Here is a 12,239-nt window from a genome sequence, read left to right as displayed (position 1 = left end):
GCCTCAAGCAAGCCCTGCCTGGGGTGGCCTGAGAAGATTACTGAAGCCCAGACTCACTCAGGTGAACTGATCCTGAGCTCAATACCTTCCCTTCTAGATGCCCTGGGGAAAGTTCCTCCATGGGCAAGCGAGCTGGGTGGTCATTGGCACTAGCCTAAAGGGAAAGGATATTTGCCCTGAGCAACCCTACCCTAACCCTAGGACCTTTTGCCATACACCATCTCCAAGATGGCGCTTTTATCTCCCTTCACCCTCCCCTAACTGGTATGATGGCTACCCTCCCTCTGGCCCCCTCAGGAAGGGGACAGCTTCTTGGATACCCTATACTGTGCATGGATGGAAGGACAATCACTTCCTGGGTTCTTAGTGATTATTCATTTCTGGGGAAATGGGAAGAGGGCAGAGGGAGTAATGGGGGTGACAGGGGTTGGGGGAGGCTGCACAGTCACCTTTATTTATTGTTCACAGTTTTGCAAATGTAAAAATATAAACCACCTTTCTGCCCAGGTGGGCTCTGGGGGCTCTTTATTATTCAGACAGTTTTTCTTTCTCTAGAATATTCCCCAAATAGGCAAATATCAAAAGCCCACAGATAAATCAAAAGCACAAATGATCCAAAAACAGATCACCTCCAAAATAGCAGATAATATCAAAAAGGAAGCCAACCATGAATAATCTCCAAATGGCAGGTAATAGCAGAAAATTATAATTAAAAGCACACGGATAATTTTTTAAAATAAGAAATGCCCAAAAATAGAAGCTGCAGATAATCCAAAATCACTGAGAGTCCCCATACAGTAGATATTCTAAAAGGACAGACACTTAGAATTTAAAAATCAAATAATCTGCACCCCCATCCCATCCCCCCAGTGTATAATCCGCAAAGCATTCCTCGAACCTTCCCCAGCAGGTTTCCAAATGTAGCCAACTGCAGGATGTCTAGCTGTGGTTCTTGGTCTAAGCTGTCCATTTCCCACCACTCCCCACCCCCTCCCAGCTCACACTGACTTACCAGAAGCATACTTAGGGGCCGAGCCAACTGACCTGGAAGGGAGGGCTGTGGAGTGGGAAAAAAAATGGGAGTCTGAGGACCTTGGACTGAATCCTAGCTCTGCTACTTACCACTTAAGTGACCGTTGGCAAGTTATTTTCTCTCTCTGGGTCTCATTTTTCTCTATAAAACATAGGGCTGAATTGGACGCTCTCTGAGGTCACTTTCACCTCTACATCCTACAGTTCTGTAAGAATTTATTCAAGGTAGGGTCTAAGAGTATATTTGTAGAAGACCTGCTTCCCAGGTTGAATCCTTTCTTGTGCATTAGTGTTGGTGTCAGTCCTCTGGGTGAGGCAGAGAAGGGATGGCTTCCAAGGAGCGCCATTTCCCAGGAAACTGAGGCTCCCTTCACCTAGTTGTTCAGTTTGCCTTACAGATGCATTAGGTCACTTTCTGTAGGTCCTAACTCCTCTTGTACTCTGCATACTCCCATATTCTCTATAGGCTCCTATAGATAAGGGGAGGAAGGTGGATATTTATTGTTTTTCAGGAGAGGGAGAAACTGAGGCACGGAATTAGGATTTCTTGTTGTTCAGTCATTTTCCAGTTATATCTGACTCTTTGTGACCCCATTTGGGGTTTTCTTGTCACAGATAGTGAAGTGGTTTGTCATTTCCTTCTCCAACTCATTTTACAGATGAAGAAATTGAGGCAAACAGGGTTAAGTGACTGGCCCAGGGTCACACAGCTGGTAGATGTCTGAAGCCAGATTTGAACTCAGGAAGATGAGTCTTTCTGACTGTAGATCTGGCACTTTATCCACTGTGCCTCCTAGCTGCCCAGAATTAGGACTGGACCAGGGAATTCCTGAATCCGATATAAAACTATGCTCCTTAGCCTCTTGCAGGAACTCCCCTCCTCCCTTTTCCTAAATGCCAGCCTGGAGCAAAGGGCACACAGGCTGCATGCTCAGTGGGGCCCTATAGGAGGAAGGGTTTGGGGGAACCAAAGGGAAGAGAAAGAATGAACACAGTCCTAACTCCTTAGCTTTCCCAGCCCCCTGCTTATCCTGATGCATCTGTGCCTGGGGCTCCCCAGCTCTGGCCACGGCACCAGATGGCCATGCATTCCGGCCCCTTTACGGACAGGCAGTCTGATAGACATCGGCAGTCACAGCCGGCTGACCCCCAGCCTGCCTGGTCCCCACCAATTCTCTCACTTTCCCACAGTGGGTGCTGCCAGGCTCAGCCATCAGAAATTCTCTTTGGGGGAGTGGGGAGAGGGCAGGTAGAATACCTTCCAGGTCTGAGGAAGGACAGAGATGGCATATGGTCCCCGCCCCTGAGAGGAGACCTTAGTACTCCACCCCTCTATGGGGCTGGCCTGACTCCTCCATAGACCTTACTTTCTGATACCCATTTTCTAGCTCTGAGCTTCTAAATCCCCCTCCCTGCTCTTGTCTTCTGGGATTCCCCTTCCCCAGATAAGTTCGCTTTCTCAGCCTGGGTGCCAGTCTTGGTGTACCTGGTAGAAAAAGATTTTAGGGTTTCACAAATCTCTAGAAAGAGAAGAAATGGAATCTCAGAATGAATGTGACAGTGCTTATGTCCTGTTCTCTCTCTGGGTCCCTTAACCCCCTCACTGAGCCTCCATTTCCCCTATCATCCTTCTCTTTCAGTTCCCCCTCTAGGAGGTCCCATGTCCTCACTGAGCCCCTGTAACGCCTACTCAGCTCCCCACTCTCTCCCTGAGCACCCGTTCCCTCACTAAGCCCCCATACCCCTAACTATGCTGTCTTCTCACTGACCTTCCCATCCCCTTACCTGCAGTAACCTAGGTTTGGCTGGGGAATTGTCAACGCTGGCTAATGAGCTCCCAGTCGGGCTTCCATTCCTCTCAATGATCCCTCATTCCTCTTCAATGAGCCCCCAGCCCCTCACTGAGCTCCTAACCCTTCACTAAACCTTGCCTTACCATTGACCCTCCATTCTCTTCCTAGGCCTCCATACCTCCCACTGAGTTTCCCATTCCTCTTTCCATTGCTTCAGTGAGCTCCTGTCCTCTTTCCTGTGCCCCATCTTATCCCTGATCTCTATCCCTTCACTAATCCCTTTCCTTTTGACTGAGCCCACCTTTCCTGGAAAGTATGAAAGACTCCCCTGAGCAGGCAGAATATGGAAGCAATTGACTTCCTAGCCAAATCATCCCAGAACCTTCAAGTTATTTGGATGTCAGCTAACAAAATTTCTAAGAATGAAGGGTGCAGGGGGAAGCTAGGTGATGCAGTGGATAGGGCACCCGCCCTGGATTCAGGAGGACCTGAGTTCAAATCCAGCCTCAGACACATAACACTTAATAGCTGTGTGACCCTGGGCAAGTCGCTTAACCCCATTGCCTAGCAAAAAAAGAATGAAGGTTACCTAATGGCCCTTAGTTACAGGACGCAGGATGGCAGAGCTGGAAGAGACTTTCCTCATTTTTGCAGATGAAGATACTAGGGCCCAGAGACTTGTCCAAGGTTGCCTAGCAAGTTACTGGCAGAGCCCGAGGCAAGACTCCTGACTCCAAGCCCAAAGTTCCTCCTACTACTGGGTTCATTCAACAAACATTAATTGCACTGTATGCAGAGCCTGAGGTACAAAGTTTAGATAAGACATTGTCTCTACCCCCATAGAACTTGTCACCTAGTTAAGAAAGAGCGCCCACATGGAACTGGAATATACACATGATAACGGAAGTAAAGGCAAAATGCTATATGACATGGGGAAAGGCGGTGGGGGGAAGGGGAGGGAGAGGAGAATGTGTGTTCCTGTGCTGTTTCTCTCTTTGTATAAGGGGGAATGATGGGGGGATGGGAAAGGGAGTGGGGACGTGAATCAAATATTCAAGAGGATGTTACAAATTTCCTGCTAATGTACAGAGTGGCCCTTAGGTAGGTTTGAGTTCCTTGTTTTCCTCCCATGGGAAAGATTTGTCTTTCAGGGAACTATAGGGGGGTGGGATAAAAGTTGGTATCTAAAACTGCCCCCAGGGCCTGAGGTCTCCAGGTGGGCTGGCCTCACCAATGGTCCTCTAACAACCAAGCGGCCTTGTCGCCATGCCCACCATCAGCCATTTGGCTGTGACTGGTCTCATCAGGTCTTGGCCCCCTGCTCCTACCGGCCCATTAAACATCTGTTCTGGGAGGCCAGCCGGGCCCCGGGGGGATGGCTTCTGGGGAGATAGCATCAGCATCAAGGACTCAGGGGGTCCCCTACCTCAGCCCCCCCTCTCTGTAGGCTGGGCCGCCCGGCACTTCAGGACCACTGGAGCATCCCGCGCCTATGGCGCTGTATTATGGGATGGTGCATATTATGGGATTGACTCCACCCCTGGAGAAAACACAACCCCACATTGTGAGCAGCCGTGGCAGCCAAGGTCTTGTCACAACAATGGAGGAAGAGTCTGAAGTCTAGCAGGGGAAAGTTTTCTGACATCAGAGACTTCTCTGTCATCCAAAGATTTCACTAGGCCCTCTCTAGGTGGTGGAGGTTCCAGGGGTCAGGGCATATGCTTAGGGGATCATAGGCTTTAGGATTTTAGTGATTATCTAATCCAACCTCCTAATGTTACAAATGAGGAAACTGAGGCCCAGAGAAGTGAAAAGACTTGCCCAAGGTCACAAATATAAGTAGCAGAACAGGGATTTAACCCTGCTCCATTAACTCCAAATTCATTGTTCTACTCAACCTAGCTGCCCTTAACTGAAAGGCTTGAACCCAAACCACCATCAATCCCTTCCTTACTACGCAGAGACAAACCAGTCACTGACAGGTAATACAAAAGCCCACCATCCTGGCTCCCCCTTCTCAGACCTTTGTCTTCACAACGATCAGCTGTATTAAGGGGTGAAAAATTGTATTTGTCAGGCTACCCAACCTCAGTTCTCTAAAGATACTGTTTCAAATTCTGTAGCTTCAGGCAAGCTTCTGTTTTTAAAGACTCTGGTGGACAGGGGCAGTTAGGTGACTCAGTGGATAGAGCACTGGCCCTGGAGACAGGAGGACCTGAGTTGAAAATCTGACCTCAGACACATAACACTCACTAGCTGTGTGACCCTGGGCAAGTCACTTAACCCCAATTGCCCTTAAAAAAAATAAAAATAAAAAAATAGAGACTCCAGTGGACACCATGACACAACGAAAAGCCAGTAGACCTGGGTTCTCTAGTCTTGGCCATGCCACTGGCTTCCCTCGACAAGTCATCTTCCCTTTCTTAGGCCTGTTTCCCCACCTATAAACACTGCCCTGCCTCTGTCACCTTGGTATTTCGAAGACAAATCAAGAAGTATTTCCTGAACACCTAACGAAGAAGAGGCGATGTGGGGATGGAAAGCCTGGGAAATAAGGAGATTTATCACGCATGGTTCCTTCCTTTAATGAGCTCCCAGTCTAACCAGGGAGACAGGGCACACTCAAGGTAGGAAACAGCAAAGGCTTAAATTGGGTGATTCAAACTGTAAATTCTGCAAGGGTTCAAAGGAGGGGAACAGTAACAGAGCAGAAAAAAACCCTGGACTCAGAATGAGGAACTCTGAGGCAACAGAGGGCCAGACTTGGAGTCAGGAGTTCAAATCTAGCCAAAGACACTTCCTAGCTGTGTGACCCTGGGCAAGTCACTTAACCTCCGTCTACCTCAGTTTCTACATCTGTAGAACAGGGATAATATTAGTACCTACCTCCCAGGGCTGTCATGAGGATCAAATGAGATTATTTCTAAAGCTCTTTGCAAACCTAAAATTGCTAGATATGACTAATATCTCTGTCTAAGTCTTAGAGGGGAGTAATATGTTCTTTCAACAACCTGGGAGCAGAGGAAATGTGAAAATCAGGCCAGGCTTTGTGACTTTTGAGGGATGTTTTAGCTTGTTTTTAAAATGGTGAGGAAACTGCTTTTTTCTATTTGTATTTTTTTGTGTAGCAAGTAGGGGCAGAGTTGCAGACTAGAAAGAACTCTGGATCTGTAACCAGAGGATCTGAGTTTGAGTTCTAGTCTGCTGTTTGCCTGTGTGACCTTGGACAAATTGCTTCACCCCTGTGATTCCTCCCTCCGGCCTCTTTAAATGGGAAGGTTGGATTACATGAACTATTAGGCCCTTTCCAGCTCTCAATCTGTGATCCTGTGACCTCTCCGGTCCCAGTTTGATCCTCCATTGGGGTCAGACTTGATGATCGCTATAGTCCCTCCTAGTTCTAACTCTTATGATCCTGTAAGTTTCCTTCCCTCTCCCTTATGGGAGAGAGGGGGAGAGCTTAGCAAGTGAGGAGTTCATAAGAACCTGATTTCAAAGACTTGTTCTTTCTGAGCTAGAGGGAGTCTGAGACTTGTGGATTGGGTATCTGGGAATGCCCTTTGAACTCAAGAAGCTCTGCTGAAATGAAGAGTAGAACCAGGAGCCGAAATATTGATCCATATTTCTTCTGAATCTGAGTTGGTCACTCCCCTGGAGGGGGGTTAAAATAAGGCAGTCAATCTGCCTGGCAAACTGGGTATAGAGAAAGGGAATACTTGTTGTGGGCCATGCTGCAGAAGGATACATCAGACATCAGGGAATCACTGGAGGGTAAGAATTCAGCCTGGGACCTAGAGTTAGGCAGAAGGGTGCTTTCTCTCCTAGGCTGGGTAGGAACTTTTATCTACATGAATGATTACCTTTGCTCTTCACTTGCATAATATTTTTGAATTATTCACACTTTCCTTTGTGGATAAAACCTAGAAAGAGAGAAGATGAGCTTTAATGGCATATTGGCAGAGGAGAAGGGAAAGAGGAAGTGAGTGTTGGAGGTAGAGCACCCAGGGATGACAGCAGCTGCAGAAAAAAATTGCAGGTAATCAGTGATGTCTGAAGCTAGGAAGCCAGCTCCAAGATTAAGAAGGTCCAGGGATAATCATACAAACAGAGTTACTAAATTGTTCATACCCTTTGGCTCAGAGATCTCACTACTGGGATTATACGCCAAGAGGGTTGACAGCAAGAAAAAACCATTACATACAAAAATATTCATAGCAGCATTTTTTTTGTGGTCAACAAAAAGCTGTGAAAGCAATATAGGTGCACAACTATTGAGGAATCATCAAATACACAATGGTATATGAATGTAATGTTATTATACTGTAGAATTTAGCTAAGTATTTAATATTTTATTTTTCATTTTATTCTTGTGGACAAGATAAAAAAAAATATGGGCTAGTGAGGGACTGGCAAACTATTGCCCAGGAGCTGACCCAGTCTGCCAGGGATCTAAGAATGGTTCATATTTTTAAATACAATAAAACTTTCCTTAAATTAAATGTAAAAACCATTTTTATTTCGTAGGCTGTATGAAAAACAGACACTGGGCCAAAAGGACCATTGGCCATAGTTATCTGACCCTATAGTAAATAATAGCAAAATTAGATGTTTCAGAACTGTTTGAATTCCAAACATAAAGTACAGGCATTAAATTAATTGATGAGGAGTTGGAGGAAGGTCTCCATTGTAATGCCCCAGGTATGCGCGTTTGATCCTGAGCTGTTTAACATTTTTATTAATGACTTCAATAAAGGCATAGATAGCCTGCTTATCTAATTTTCAGATGATAGGAAGCTGGAAACAACAGCTGACACAATGAATGATATAACCAGGATCTGGGGGGGGGGAGATCTTGATAGAGAACATTGTGTCAAATCTAATAAGATGAAATTTAATGATGATAAATGTAAAGTCATAGACATAGGCTCAGGAAATCAACCTCACAAGTACAAGATGGGAGAATCATGACTAGACAGCATTTTCCAGTAAAAAAAAAAAAAACAAAACCTGGGGACTTTAGCATATTGCAAGCTAAATATTAGTCACCAAATGTGATATGCCAGCCAAAATAAAAACTTGAGAGACAGCTTTCAGAAATAAGGTATTCATAATAATAAATTAAGGAATCCATCAAGAAGCATCTGTGAAGCACCTACTATGTGCTAGGCACTATGTTAGGTGTGAAGATACAAGGACAAAAGTGAAAACTGTTTCTGCTTGCAAGCACCTCCTGCCTAGTCAGGAGAGACAACAGGTCCATCTATAAAGGGAGTCAGTCAGTCAGTCAGGAAGCATTTATTAAGGACTCAGTATGTGTCAGACAGTATGGTAAGTTCTTGGGGATACAAAGTAGATACAAAATAGATACAAGCTGTTAAGGATTTGAAAGGAAATAATTGATTTGGGGATGGGGGGGTAGGGCAGGAAGAGATGATGAGGAAAAGCTTAAGAAGAGAGCTCTTGTGCCAAGGTTTGGAAGAATTTAAGGACTGTGAGAGACAGAGGCGAGGAGGGAGCAAATTCTAGGTATGAGAACAGACAGTGCCCAGAGGCATGAGATGGAGAGTCATGCATGAGAAACAGCAAAAAGTCCATTTGGTTGGATTGCAGTATGGGGTGGTGGGGAGGGCAGGCAGAGAATAAAGTGCAATAAGGCTTGAAAGGTGGGTTGGGGCCAGGTTGTAATGGGCATTAAATTCCAGCCAGAGTTTATGTCTGATCCTGCAGGTAACAAGGAACCAGTGGAGTCTACTGAGTAGGAGAGTGATAGGGTATTCTAGCTTGGGGAGGAGAAGGAGGAAATAGGGATTTATATAGCATCTACTAAGTGCCAGGCACTGTGCTGAGAGCTTTACAAATGTTATCTCATCTGATCTTGGTTAGATCACATTTGGGACAGTTCTGGGCCCCACGTTTTTGACATCGATAAGCTAGAAACTAGAAAGAGGTCAACCAGGCAGTGGAGTTTTAAAGTCATGCCATATAAGGGGCAGCTAGATGGCGCAGTGGATAGATCTACAGCCTTAGAGTCAGGAGGACCTGAGTTCAAATCTGCACTCAGACACTTGACACTTACTAGCTGTGTAACCCTGGGCAAGTCACTTAATCCCGATTGCCTCACACACACAAAAAAAAGTCATGCCATATGAAGAGTGGGGCAGCTAGGTGGCATCTTAGTGCACAGAGTGCTGGGCCTGGCATCAGGAAGACTCATCTTTTTGAGCTCAAATCCTGCCTCAGACAATTACTAGCTGTGTGACACCGGGCAAGTCACTTAACCCTGTTTGCCTCAGTTTCCTCATCTGTAAAATAAGCTGGAGAAGGAAATGACAAACCACTCCAGTATCTGTGCCAAGAAAACCCCAAATGGGGTCACAAAGAGTTAGACACGACTGAAACAACTGAACAACAACATATAGAAGAAACACCAACACATACAGTAGCCAGAACAATAGAAATAAATTGGACACTGAGAGGCTACAGCGACCAGTGTTAGGTATTTTACTACTAAGGTTAAAGAGCATACCCCTCCTTTCTATTAATAGTCAGGCAGCCACAAAGGTGGGAGGGGGCCTGAGCTATCACTAGCAGTCATACCATTAGACAATTTTGCTTAACTGTTTTTAGAAAATGTACTAGGTAGGGGTGCTATTTGGGTGTTTGTTGGGGAGTGTGTGTTGGGTAGAAACAAAAATATATCAACACTTGATTTAAAAAAGCAAAAGTTCTAGGGCTTGATGCTTTGAGGAGGGCTTTGGAGATCATCAGGGTGGCTAGGTACACAGTGCATAAGAGTGCCGGGCCTGAAGTCAAGAAGATTCATGTTCCTGAGTTCAAATCTGGCTTCAGACACTTACTAGCTCTGTGACCCTAAGCAGGTCACTTTGCCTCAGTTTCCTCATCTGTAAAATGAGCTGGAGAAGGAAATGGCAAACCACTCCAGTATTTTTGCCAAGAAAATCCCAAATGGGGTCACGAAGATTTGGACACAACTGAAAAAAATGACTGACTTGGAGATCATTAAGGGTGAGATTACAGAGAAAAGGAACTCTCTTCTTGGGGAGATAGCAGCTGAGAAACTGAAGTTCTAACCAGGCAGACCTTGCTAATACTTAACAGGTAATACAACTGGAACTGGGAAAGGACTGAAGAGACCTTCTAATCCAACCTCCCCATTTCACAGATGAAGACAGATGAGCCCATGAGGGGAACTCACTTGCCCAATGTTATTCAAACAGGAAACTGAACCAGGGTTCAGATCCAGGTTCCCTGGCTCCAGATGGAGTTCTTTCTACTATAGGACACTGCTGTCTCCTTTGCTTTTTCAGATGGGGAAACTGAGGCTCAGAAAGGTGATACATCCTATCCAAAGCCACAGACAATTAGTGGGGCTGTAGGCTAATCAAAGTCTTCTTCTCTTAATTCTTGGACTCCTTTCAAAGTCTTCTGCTCTTAATTCCTGGACTCCTTTCCACTACAGCACAATGTCTCTTATATAGAACTGGATTCAGTGACAAGAAACTTCTAGCTAGGTCCTGTCCCATTGATAGGGCAATGGATAGAGCTCTGAGTCTGGTGTCGGGAAGACTTGAATTCAAATCCAGCCTCAGACTTACTGTGTAACTCTGAGTCACTTAAACCTCTGTCTGCCTCAGTTTCCTCAACGGTAAAATGGGGGAAATAATAGCACCTACCTCCCAGGGTTATTGTGAGCATCAAATGGAATATTTATTAACATAGGGTCTGGCACATAGCAGGCTCTTAATAATTGTTTGTTCTCTTCCCCTCTCCCTACAACCCTCCTTATGGGCCTGGAATTAATGTTCAAAGGATGCTGTAAGTGTGAAAGTGCTTTGTGATTCCCAGGCTCCTAAATCTTTTCTCACAGGGGCCTTTTCTACTAAATTCCCTTTTAGAAGGAAAGGTTAAACAGTGCTCCTCTCCTTCAACACGCCCATAGCCCCTTTCTGTTACTTCTCCTGCAGAGTGCTGGTAATAGTCAGGAAAACCTAATCCCACCTCTGCCATTTACAAGCTGTGTCACACTGGGCAACTCACTGAAACTTTCTGAGGCCCAAGCTCTTCACCAACATGGTAGTGCCTACCCCACAGGATTGTTGTGAGGAGCAAATGAGCGAATGTGTGTAAAACACTTTGTAAACTTTAAAGCATGATAGAAATGTGAGCTGTTATTATATTATAAGAGGGTGGAGCGTTGTTGTGGGAGAGGAGAGTTGACAAGTGCCCTCAGACCCTTGGCAAGGATGGCAAAACCCTGGAAGATTAGAAATGATTTCTCTTAGGGGCAGCTAGGTGGTGCAGTAGATAGAGCACCAGCTCTGAATTCAGGAGGACCTAAGTTCAAATCTGGCCTCAGACACATAACATTTGCTGTGTGACCTTGGGCAAGTCACTTAACCCCATTGCCTAGCCAAAAAAAAGAAATGATTTCTCTTAGTCTAACCAGAGTTTTTAAACTGGGGCCCATGACCTTGTTTTTAGAAATATTTTGATTGCTGTATTTTAATAATTATTTCCTTTTATAATGCTATGTATTTTATTTTACATGTTTAAAAACATTATTCTGAGAAGAGGCCCCCAGGCTTTTTGCGTCTATGATACAAAACAGGTTACAGATACCTGGTCTAACCTGAATCCTGCATGCTTCAATGCAAAACCCCATTTCTTATTGTTTGGTCTCTATCAGGGAACAGAAAAACTTGACCCTGGTTCTCAACTTGCCTCTCTTATTCACCCCAAGTTCGTTTTCTCCTCCTTCATGGAGACAAGCTCTCCTCATCCAATGTCCTTCCTATCCCTCCACACGCATTAAAGAGACTCCCTATTCACTTCCAGGATCAACTAAAAAGTCCTTTCTTTGGCTTTTAAATACCGTTAAAGATGTGAAGCTCAGCCTAGGATGTGCTAGGCCCTTCTCCATCTCTCCCCACTTATTGAGAGTTTTACGATCCCAATGACAGGCAACTCTCAGCTAGTCAGTCATTTATTCCTTTAAAAAAAAATTATTAAATACCTACTGTATAAAAGACATAAAAGTACTGCTTGGTACTAGGGAGGATGTGACAAATGACATACAATCTATTCATGAAGAACTTACATTTTTAATAGATTATAGATGTAGAGGTAGAAGGAACTATAAAGGTCTGGTCCAACCTCTTGATTTTATGAACTTAGAAACTGAGGCCCAGAGGGAGAAAGTGTCTTGCCTGGGTAAGGTCAGTCAGTCATAAATGCCAGAGTCAGGGATTTGAACTGAGGTTCTTGTCTCCAAACCTGAGACTGGTTCAACTACACCAGGAACACATGTAGCATCAACAGCTGTGATAAAAGGGAGAGTGAGGCAAGTACAGAAAAAGAAGGCTCTCCATGCTCTGTTTTGTGGACTGTCCAATG

Source organism: Phascolarctos cinereus, unplaced genomic scaffold (assembly GCF_003287225.1).
Source record: "Phascolarctos cinereus isolate Bilbo 61053 unplaced genomic scaffold, phaCin_HiC Scaffold_4;HRSCAF=312, whole genome shotgun sequence".
NCBI classification, from domain to species: domain Eukaryota; kingdom Metazoa; phylum Chordata; class Mammalia; order Diprotodontia; family Phascolarctidae; genus Phascolarctos; species Phascolarctos cinereus.
The sequence above is the reverse complement of the archived record's forward strand: the minus strand, read 5'-3'. Positions refer to the sequence as shown.